The following is a 7,846-nucleotide window of genomic DNA, read 5'->3' as shown; positions in this document are numbered from 1 at the left end:
AAACCAAGGAAGAAACTCCGATGTCTTTTATGACTTAGCCTCAGAAATTCCACATCACCATTTCCACCTACTTCTATTGTCTGCATAATAGAACAGTCTTGCATCAGAGATGTGACTACTGGAAGGTGAAGTCACTGGGGGCCATTGTAGAGACTACCTACCACAGTAACCAAAGAACATTATTTATTTAAGGTGTTTTCTTGGGTTTGATAAACACTTTTAAACTGAGAATACAGGAATACAAACTGATAAATACTGGGATTTATCCAAAGCACTGTTAATTTACACTATACTCAAGTAGACAGGAAATGGATGAGTTTTTGCAGACTGTTCGAGTAAGGCCCTTAGGACAGAAGGTGCCTGAGATTGCCCTGATGTAATACCTTCTGGTTCACTGTTTGAGGCTAATGGTATTCTTTTCTGTTTTTGTTGTTTTTTGCTTTTTGTTTTTAGAGACAGGGTCATGTTCTGTCACCCGGGATAGAATTCAGTGGTTCATGACTCACTGTAGCCTCAAACTCCCAAGCTCAAGCAATCCTCTCACCTCAGCCTCTTGAGTAGATGGGCCTACCGATGTGCTGCCATGTCTGGCTAATTTTTAAACTCTATTTATTGCAGAGAAGAGGTCCCATTCTGCTGGCCAGACTGGTCTTGAACTTCTGGCCTCAAGTGATCTTCCCAGCTCAACCTCCCAAAGCACAGGGGTTACAGGCATGAGTCACTGCATCATCATGAACTGTAGTCATGAGTATTGACCAACATTATTTTTGATTATCTGCTTCCTCCATACTTCTCTGAATCCAAATATTTTGAATAAAACAAATCAGAGCCAAGAAAATGTTTAAGAGTGCAGTATATATAAGAAAAGGACTGACAGTGGTGGGAAACTATGCGGGGGAGGAGGGGAAGGAGGTGGGATTAACGGTAGTAATATCTGTCTGAGGTCGGGAAAACACCCCTTATCAACAAGGGTGCCTGAACAAAGCATATTTGTATACCTAACCCTTAACTGTACCCCACAATATCAAAATAAAAAATATTGATATATAAAAATAAAAATAAAAAAAGAAAGAAAATAATGCAGTATAAATAGCTACTAATTATAATAATCATTATTTTATTTCCTGATTGCTTGCTGTATGCCAAACTCTTTTCAGAAGTAATACCTAGTCCTTCTACTGTCCGTTGATAAAAGGTGACATTATCCCCATTTTAAATATGACAAAAGTGATACTCAGAGAATTTCATCCAAAGTCATATAGTAAATGGTTGAGCTGAATTTTAACCCAGGTCTGTTTCTAAGTGCCATGGTTAATCTACTACCTCTCACTTCACTGACATAAATAAACACACACGTGTGCACAATGTTTGGGCATCAAAAAGTTGAAAGGTGGTAGAGTTGTGTATTATCTGGAAGGATCTGTCAAAGGTAAAAGATGCAGGAAAATGTAATCTCAGATATGGAAACACTTTGAAACTGAGAAGTGCTGTATAAATGTAAGGTGGCAGTGTAATTAATATTATTCATCTCAGAGAAGTAAGAAAATGAATCATGTATAATTTCTCTATTTTTTCTTCAGTTAGATTATAGCAGAACACCTGCCAATTAATCCTGACCCTGTAAAAACAATAACTGCCTATCTAGGTAATACACTGGAATTAATGTGTAATTAAAGAAAATTATTATTGCTTGGCTATAAAATGGGAATAGCAATATTTCAAGTTAATATATATTTTAGACCAATAAATGTTTTGGATTAGGAAACTGTTAAAATGCATAATTTAGGAAGATAGCACATCATCAGTTTAAAATTAAAGCTTTATGGCTGTAAAAGCATTTTGTTGTAATGTCAATATGGTGTCATATTTGTCTTCAACACGAAGATATTGTCTTTCTGACAACCACTGTTTAAAGAAAATAAGCCTTGGGAATGGGAAAAGCACGCTTCTCTTAGATTTTCCCCTCTTTTGACATGTTCCTTGGTAGTGTTAGCACATTAACGATGAACTTGGATGACGTTGGAGGCTGAAGGATGATATGTAGCCCTCATTACATTGCTGTGGCGCCTGGCCCATAGACACCAGCAGCAAGAGCCTTGATTTCATTTTAAAAGGAGTTAGAAGAATGTGAAGAAGGTCATGGCCATCAATCTGTTATCACTCTGCTAGATAGGATCTCTTTAAAGAGGCACATGAAACACATTTTAAAACCTCCAGAGAAGGCCCCCAAATGATGATGTTCATCCTCCCACTTTCTAAGGATTGTGTAATCTCTGAAACAGAGCTCACATGCACTGCACCACAAAAATTGTCTAAGGAGATCCTTTCATTTTAAATTGTCACAGTTAGAGTCAGCATATGTAACCCGTACATAGTGAAGCATGCATATGAAAGCAAAAAAATATTTTGCAGTCCTGTTAAGGTTTTATTAACTTCACATTCTTGTGAGTAGGTCAGTAGTTATCCTCCTGCAGAGAAAAGGAATGGAGACTGAAGTTTAATGTCCTGTTTAAGGCTGCTTATTGATTGGAAGGCAGGAAGTAGTCTTGAGGAGAATGCTTTCCTGCTATCTCAAGATGTAACCACGAGATCTCTGGATACAATGCCCTTTGTTTTATTTCTTTTGTTTTATTTTTACGAATATTAAAGAAGAGAAACATATAGAGTACTTAGAATTTGAGTCCCCCAGCATGAATTTAGTTTCGTGAAATTTCATCTAACTTTTAGGGACATGCATATATACTTTTATATAATTAAAATTCTGATGCATGTTCAAATATCTATTTTACTTAACATTATTAATATAAACATTTTTGCTGCTATGCTACAACATTTTTTTTTTTTTTTTGAGTTGGAGTCTCACTCTGTCACCCAGACTGGAGTACAGTGGCCGCTCCTGGCCACCGCAGCCTCGACCTGCTGGGCTCCGCGATCCTTCCGCCTCAGCTTTCCAAGTAGCCGGAATTACAGGCATGTGCTACCACGCCCGGCTGATTTTTTGATTTATTGTAGAGATGAGGTCTCGCTGCCCAGGCGGGTCTCGAACCCGCGGGCTCAGGTAATCCACTCACCTCAGTCTCCCAAAGGCATGGGATTACAGGCTGAGCCACCGAGCCCGGCTTGCTACAACATTTTAATGATATTTTATGGTAGCCTCACAGTCCATCAGGTTGGTATGTCATAATTTGTTCTGTTGGACATTTAGGTTGTTTCTAAAATTTTCTCTGCAATAGATGACAATGTAATAACCTTCTTTATAAACATAGTTTTTTTATTTTCCTAGATTTTTTTTAAGCTAAATTTTTCAAGCGTTGATTTAGAGGATCAAAGCACTTGTTTATATGAATTCTCTTCATGGGTTTGTGTCTGATAGATGCTGAGTGGTTTTTCTACTTTTTTTAATATTTTTAATTTTTGAGAGTCTAATTTACAGGTAGTGCTTCACATAGTACTGATTCGACTGACCAAATTTATGATTGTATCAGTAAGAGTCCCTGCAGGACACAGAACTTACTCCAGTGGTTCAAATGAGAAGATTTAATGAAGGGTGGTACCCATAGAAGTGTGTGCAGAGTTAAAGAACAAACAAGGAACTACAGTTGTGGAAAGCCATGTCCAGTTCTGGATGAAGGAACAAGAGAGGTACATGGTGTTTCATGAGCTCTTTGGGTCAGCCATGGGCTGAAGGAACAATGGGAGGAAGTAATGTTCTATGAGCACTTAGAGCTGCAGCCATGGGGAAGCAGGGCTGGCTGCAGCTCGGGCTGTAGGGCCATGCATCTTTTATCAGAGATACTGGGCAAAGCACATGGGGAGTGGGAGGGAACGTCTCAACCTCCCCTCTCTCCTTCCAGTCTCTTGTCAGTACCTTTCATTGGTGGAATACAAATAGAAGTCACCCGGCACAGGAACCTGAATGATACTGCCTTCGGGGGCCACCCTCCTGGAACACAGAGCAGGGGGGAATCTAGATCTGGTGGAGGTGAAGAAGCACGTGGCAAAACCCCAAAAGACCAAACTAACACAATAATGATGGAAAGTTCCTTTCAATAGTAGTATAGGGCCAATACTTGGAGAATCTCAAGTTTGGATCATATTTCATATCTCTCTGAAGAATCTTAAGTTTGGATCATATTTCATATCTCTCTGGACTGTAATGTCTCAGAAAGGCCTTAAATATTGCATTTCCTTTATTATGAAAACAAGTTCACAGCGAGAGAGCTGGGGACTCCTGAAAAAGCACCTGGCTCTGATGAGAACAAGTCTCAAGTCTGTAGGCTCCGTGTTTGATCCTTGGCAGTGTTTATAGTCATCTTGTGTTAACTCTGGTTTTATTCCTCATAATAACTGTTTTGCCTGTCCTCTAACTCCTAACTGCACCCCTCCAGGTTTTGAGTCGAGTGTTTCTAGCTTCAGTGCACACTTAGGGTAGATTGTCTGTGTAAGAACATGCTCACCAGACAGCATTCCATAAGGCAGTCTCTCACTTTGGGGGCTGAGGACCTCTGAGCATTTATTGACTTGAGGAGTGTAAGTCTGCTGTATGATTTTTTAAACGTTGCTTTTATTTGAATGGCAATAGAAATTTAATATTAGACATAGTCTGTATCATTTGGATGATTGTCTTATCACTGAGCACTGTGACATGATTTCAGTGTCTATACCTACATTTATGTTTGTATTCAAATTGATGTCAAGTAGAGATGCTTTCAATGTGGAGCGTTCTTAGAAAAAAATTAGGATATGCTTAGTTTGAGCCCAAGGCGATTCTTTTTAAAGACACTCAGGCTGGAGTGGTACAATCATTAGCTTACTTGAGCCTCCACCTGCTGGGCTCAAGCTATCTTCCTGAGTAGCTCACACCACCATGCTCAGCTAATTTTTAAAAAGTTTTTTTTGTTTGTTTGTTTTTTGTTTTTGTAGAGACAGGTTCTTGCTGTGTTGCCCAGGCTGGTCTCAAATTCTTGACCTCAAGCAATCCTCCTGCCTCAGCCTCCTAAAATACAGGATTACAGGCATGAGACACCATGCCTAGCTACCCAAAGCACTATTTACCTTCCGAGACCAAATGGCCACAAAGCAGGCTGATGAAGAAAGATTTCAGAGTAGTTCTAGTAGGGAAAAATGGTGAGAGAATCCAGTCATCACAGGGAACGTGGAAATAAATGCTTGCTAATGTTAAGAGGACACATGCCACAGGATTAGCACCATGCATTTTGTCATGATTGGCAAAACCCAGGAACTCAACACATCCTTACCCACTAGTCAGGGCAGTAACTTCATAATCACTAATCTCCAAGCCTGTTTGCCAAAGTCAACCAACGCCTAGCCCCAACAAAGCCCTCCACAAACAAAGCCACACCTGGCCTGAGAGTTAGGATAAGTAGAGAACTTTCTAGACACAGCTGAAAGATTAGGCTGCCAAAACACCATCTTTCTTCCTCCTTGAAGCCTTTTCTTTGCTCAGAACTCCTCTTTTCCCTCGGGTGGAAGTGATGCTACTCTCGTGGGTTGCTAAGGACAAAAGGTGTTGCCTACTGGAGAATGCTGGGCTGCTGCAGGATGCACACCTGTTCACAGTATCATATGAACCCTCACTTACCCGTGTTTTACAGCCCAAAGAGCAGACGTATGCGTTTAACATCGAACACACCATTCTCTGGGTTTCCCACATGCGTATAACTGCCTTGAGTGTTCATAAAAGTTATCTGCCCTATGCAAAGAGGAGACAGTGTTCTCTGTCCAGTGGAAAAATTGTCACTGACAATTACAAGGTAGTTTGTCCCAGTCCCAAAGAGTAACCCCCCAAGAAGTGTTACGTTCATAAGCCACAGTCTTGGAGGGGCAGTGCAGTGAGGAATTAAAAGGAACAAACATTCTTTAATATTTTCAACAAATAGAATTAATACCTCAGAAAATAGGTCAGTCAATATTTACGAGAGTTCGGTATATGCTATTTGGTTATGGCAGAAATAGGAAGAATAGCCATAGGGGCTATAAAACACGTGTAAATGAGGGTTCATATGATACTTCTAGAAGTTGTGGCAAAAGGGCTTTATTAACTATTATTGTCACTGCTCACGAATTCCTCTAATAGAGTTCATCAGAGGTGAAGATCATCCGAATAATAGATAGTTGATAAATAATTTGCAACTGGCACTGAAATGTGTTATGTAGTTTCTTTTCTGCCACCTGGTCCTTCTAACTTGTTTGCTTTAGGATTATGTCAGAAGGGGCCCGAATTCCACAAGCTAGGAGTCTAGTTACGCCCTAACTCTTTTCTCACTTCTCTTTCCCCGTAAGGACTTCATTGTCCAAGTTGTCAGGAAAAGTCATGAAGAAATGGCCACAAAAATCTGTGGGTCATTTTCTTAGAGCCCAACACTCTGGTAGACCTGCGCTCAGGTTACAAGAAAGCCTTTGAAGGACGGTCTTGCTGTGATTTATTTTTTTCTAGGAAGAAAGTTTGTGTGGGTTGGTGTGGTCAGACTGTTTCTAGCAGAAAAATTCCTGGAGAAAATTGGGCTTTCCCAGTCAAACATAAACTTTTCTGATCACCTCATTTCTGCTATCCCAGACCTTTTGATTGGCAAAACCCAGGAACTCGGCAAATCTTTACCTGCCAGTCAGGGCAGTAGCTTCATAAATCACTAATCTCCAAGCTTGTTTGCCAAAGTCAAACAGCGCCTAGTCCCAACAAAGCCCTCCTGGCCTGCGAGTTAGGATAAGTACTTTCTAGATACAGTTGAAAGTTTAGGTTGCCAAAACACCATCTTTCCTCTTCCTTGAGGCCTTTTCTTTGCGCAGAATCCCTCTTTCTCCCTCAGAGCAGCCACCTTTCTACCAGGGGCCACAGGATGGTATTCTTTCAGGAACCAAGTTAGTCTCTCCTCCATCATAACTGGAGAGAGGCAGGCTTAGTAAGGATAGGTTTGGATGGGAAAGAAAGTGGCGAGCGAGTCATGGTGCTAGTCCAGGTGGATAAGGGCCATGATACCCTTATCTCCCACTGTGAATAAAGTTAGTTGGTATCATAACCCCTCCTCCAAACAACTCGGCACCTTGGAGTAATCACCCTCTCTTGAAATATATGCTGTTGTTTTCTAGTATTTTCTATGTGATGGCTTTTATCACCACAGTGTAGACACTAGCTTTATTTTACAGAGACAGTTTTAAATATTCATTTAAATTTATTTACCAACTTTTCTTTTTTTTAAAGCAAAGCTTATTAGAGAAAGAAGGGAAAAAAGAGAGTGACATGCAAAGTTGGCATGGGCAAAATAAGCCACTATTTACCAACTTTTCAGCTCCTTGTATGTTAGACGTTCCTTCTGTATTCATTTTCCTCCTCCCTAAAGTATATTCTTTACAAATTCCTTCAGTGAAATTCTCTTGATAGTAAACTCTCTGTGTTTTTGTTTATACAAAAATATATTTATTTCATTGTTATTCGCAAAAAATTACTTCATTGGGTGATCTAGGTATTACTTATTCTCTCCCAGTACTTTGAAGATAACTGCTGTCATCTGACTTCAGCTGTTGCTGTTGAGAAGTCATTTGGCCAGTCTAATTGTTAATCACTTTTCTGGCTGCTTTTATAATATTATGGTCGCTTTTGGTATTCTACAGTATCACTTCAATGTATCTAAATATGGAATACAATTGACCCTTGGACAACGCAAGGTTTGGAGTACCAACTCTCCTACACAATAAAAAAAAATCTGTGTATCATTTTTGACTCCTCAAAACTTAACTACTAATATCCTGCTGTTGACCAGAAGCTTTATTAATGACATAAACACATGATTAACAAAATGATTAACACATATTTTGTATGTATTATATA

At 39.7% G+C, this 7,846-nt stretch overlaps 1 protein-coding gene across 1 annotated transcript in view; it reads left to right on the top strand.

Annotated features, from left to right (window-relative positions):
• The first annotated feature begins 1,580 nt into the window (after positions 1–1,580).
• Positions 1,581–7,846, top strand: part of LOC103256759 (ly6/PLAUR domain-containing protein 6B) — a 114,965-nt gene continuing 108,699 nt past the window's right edge. Inside the window, exon 1 of the mRNA XM_008054519.2 lies at positions 1,581–1,645. The gene's annotated coding sequence lies outside the window, so the exon portion shown is untranslated. The remainder of the gene's footprint in view (positions 1,646–7,846) is intronic.

The sequence above is a fragment of the Carlito syrichta genome, unplaced genomic scaffold (assembly GCF_000164805.1).
Source record: "Carlito syrichta isolate Samal-C Ts95f unplaced genomic scaffold, Tarsius_syrichta-2.0.1 Scaffold295780, whole genome shotgun sequence".
Classification (NCBI taxonomy): domain Eukaryota; kingdom Metazoa; phylum Chordata; class Mammalia; order Primates; family Tarsiidae; genus Carlito; species Carlito syrichta.
Note: the sequence above shows the minus strand (reverse complement) of the source record. Positions and strands in the feature narration are given on the sequence as shown.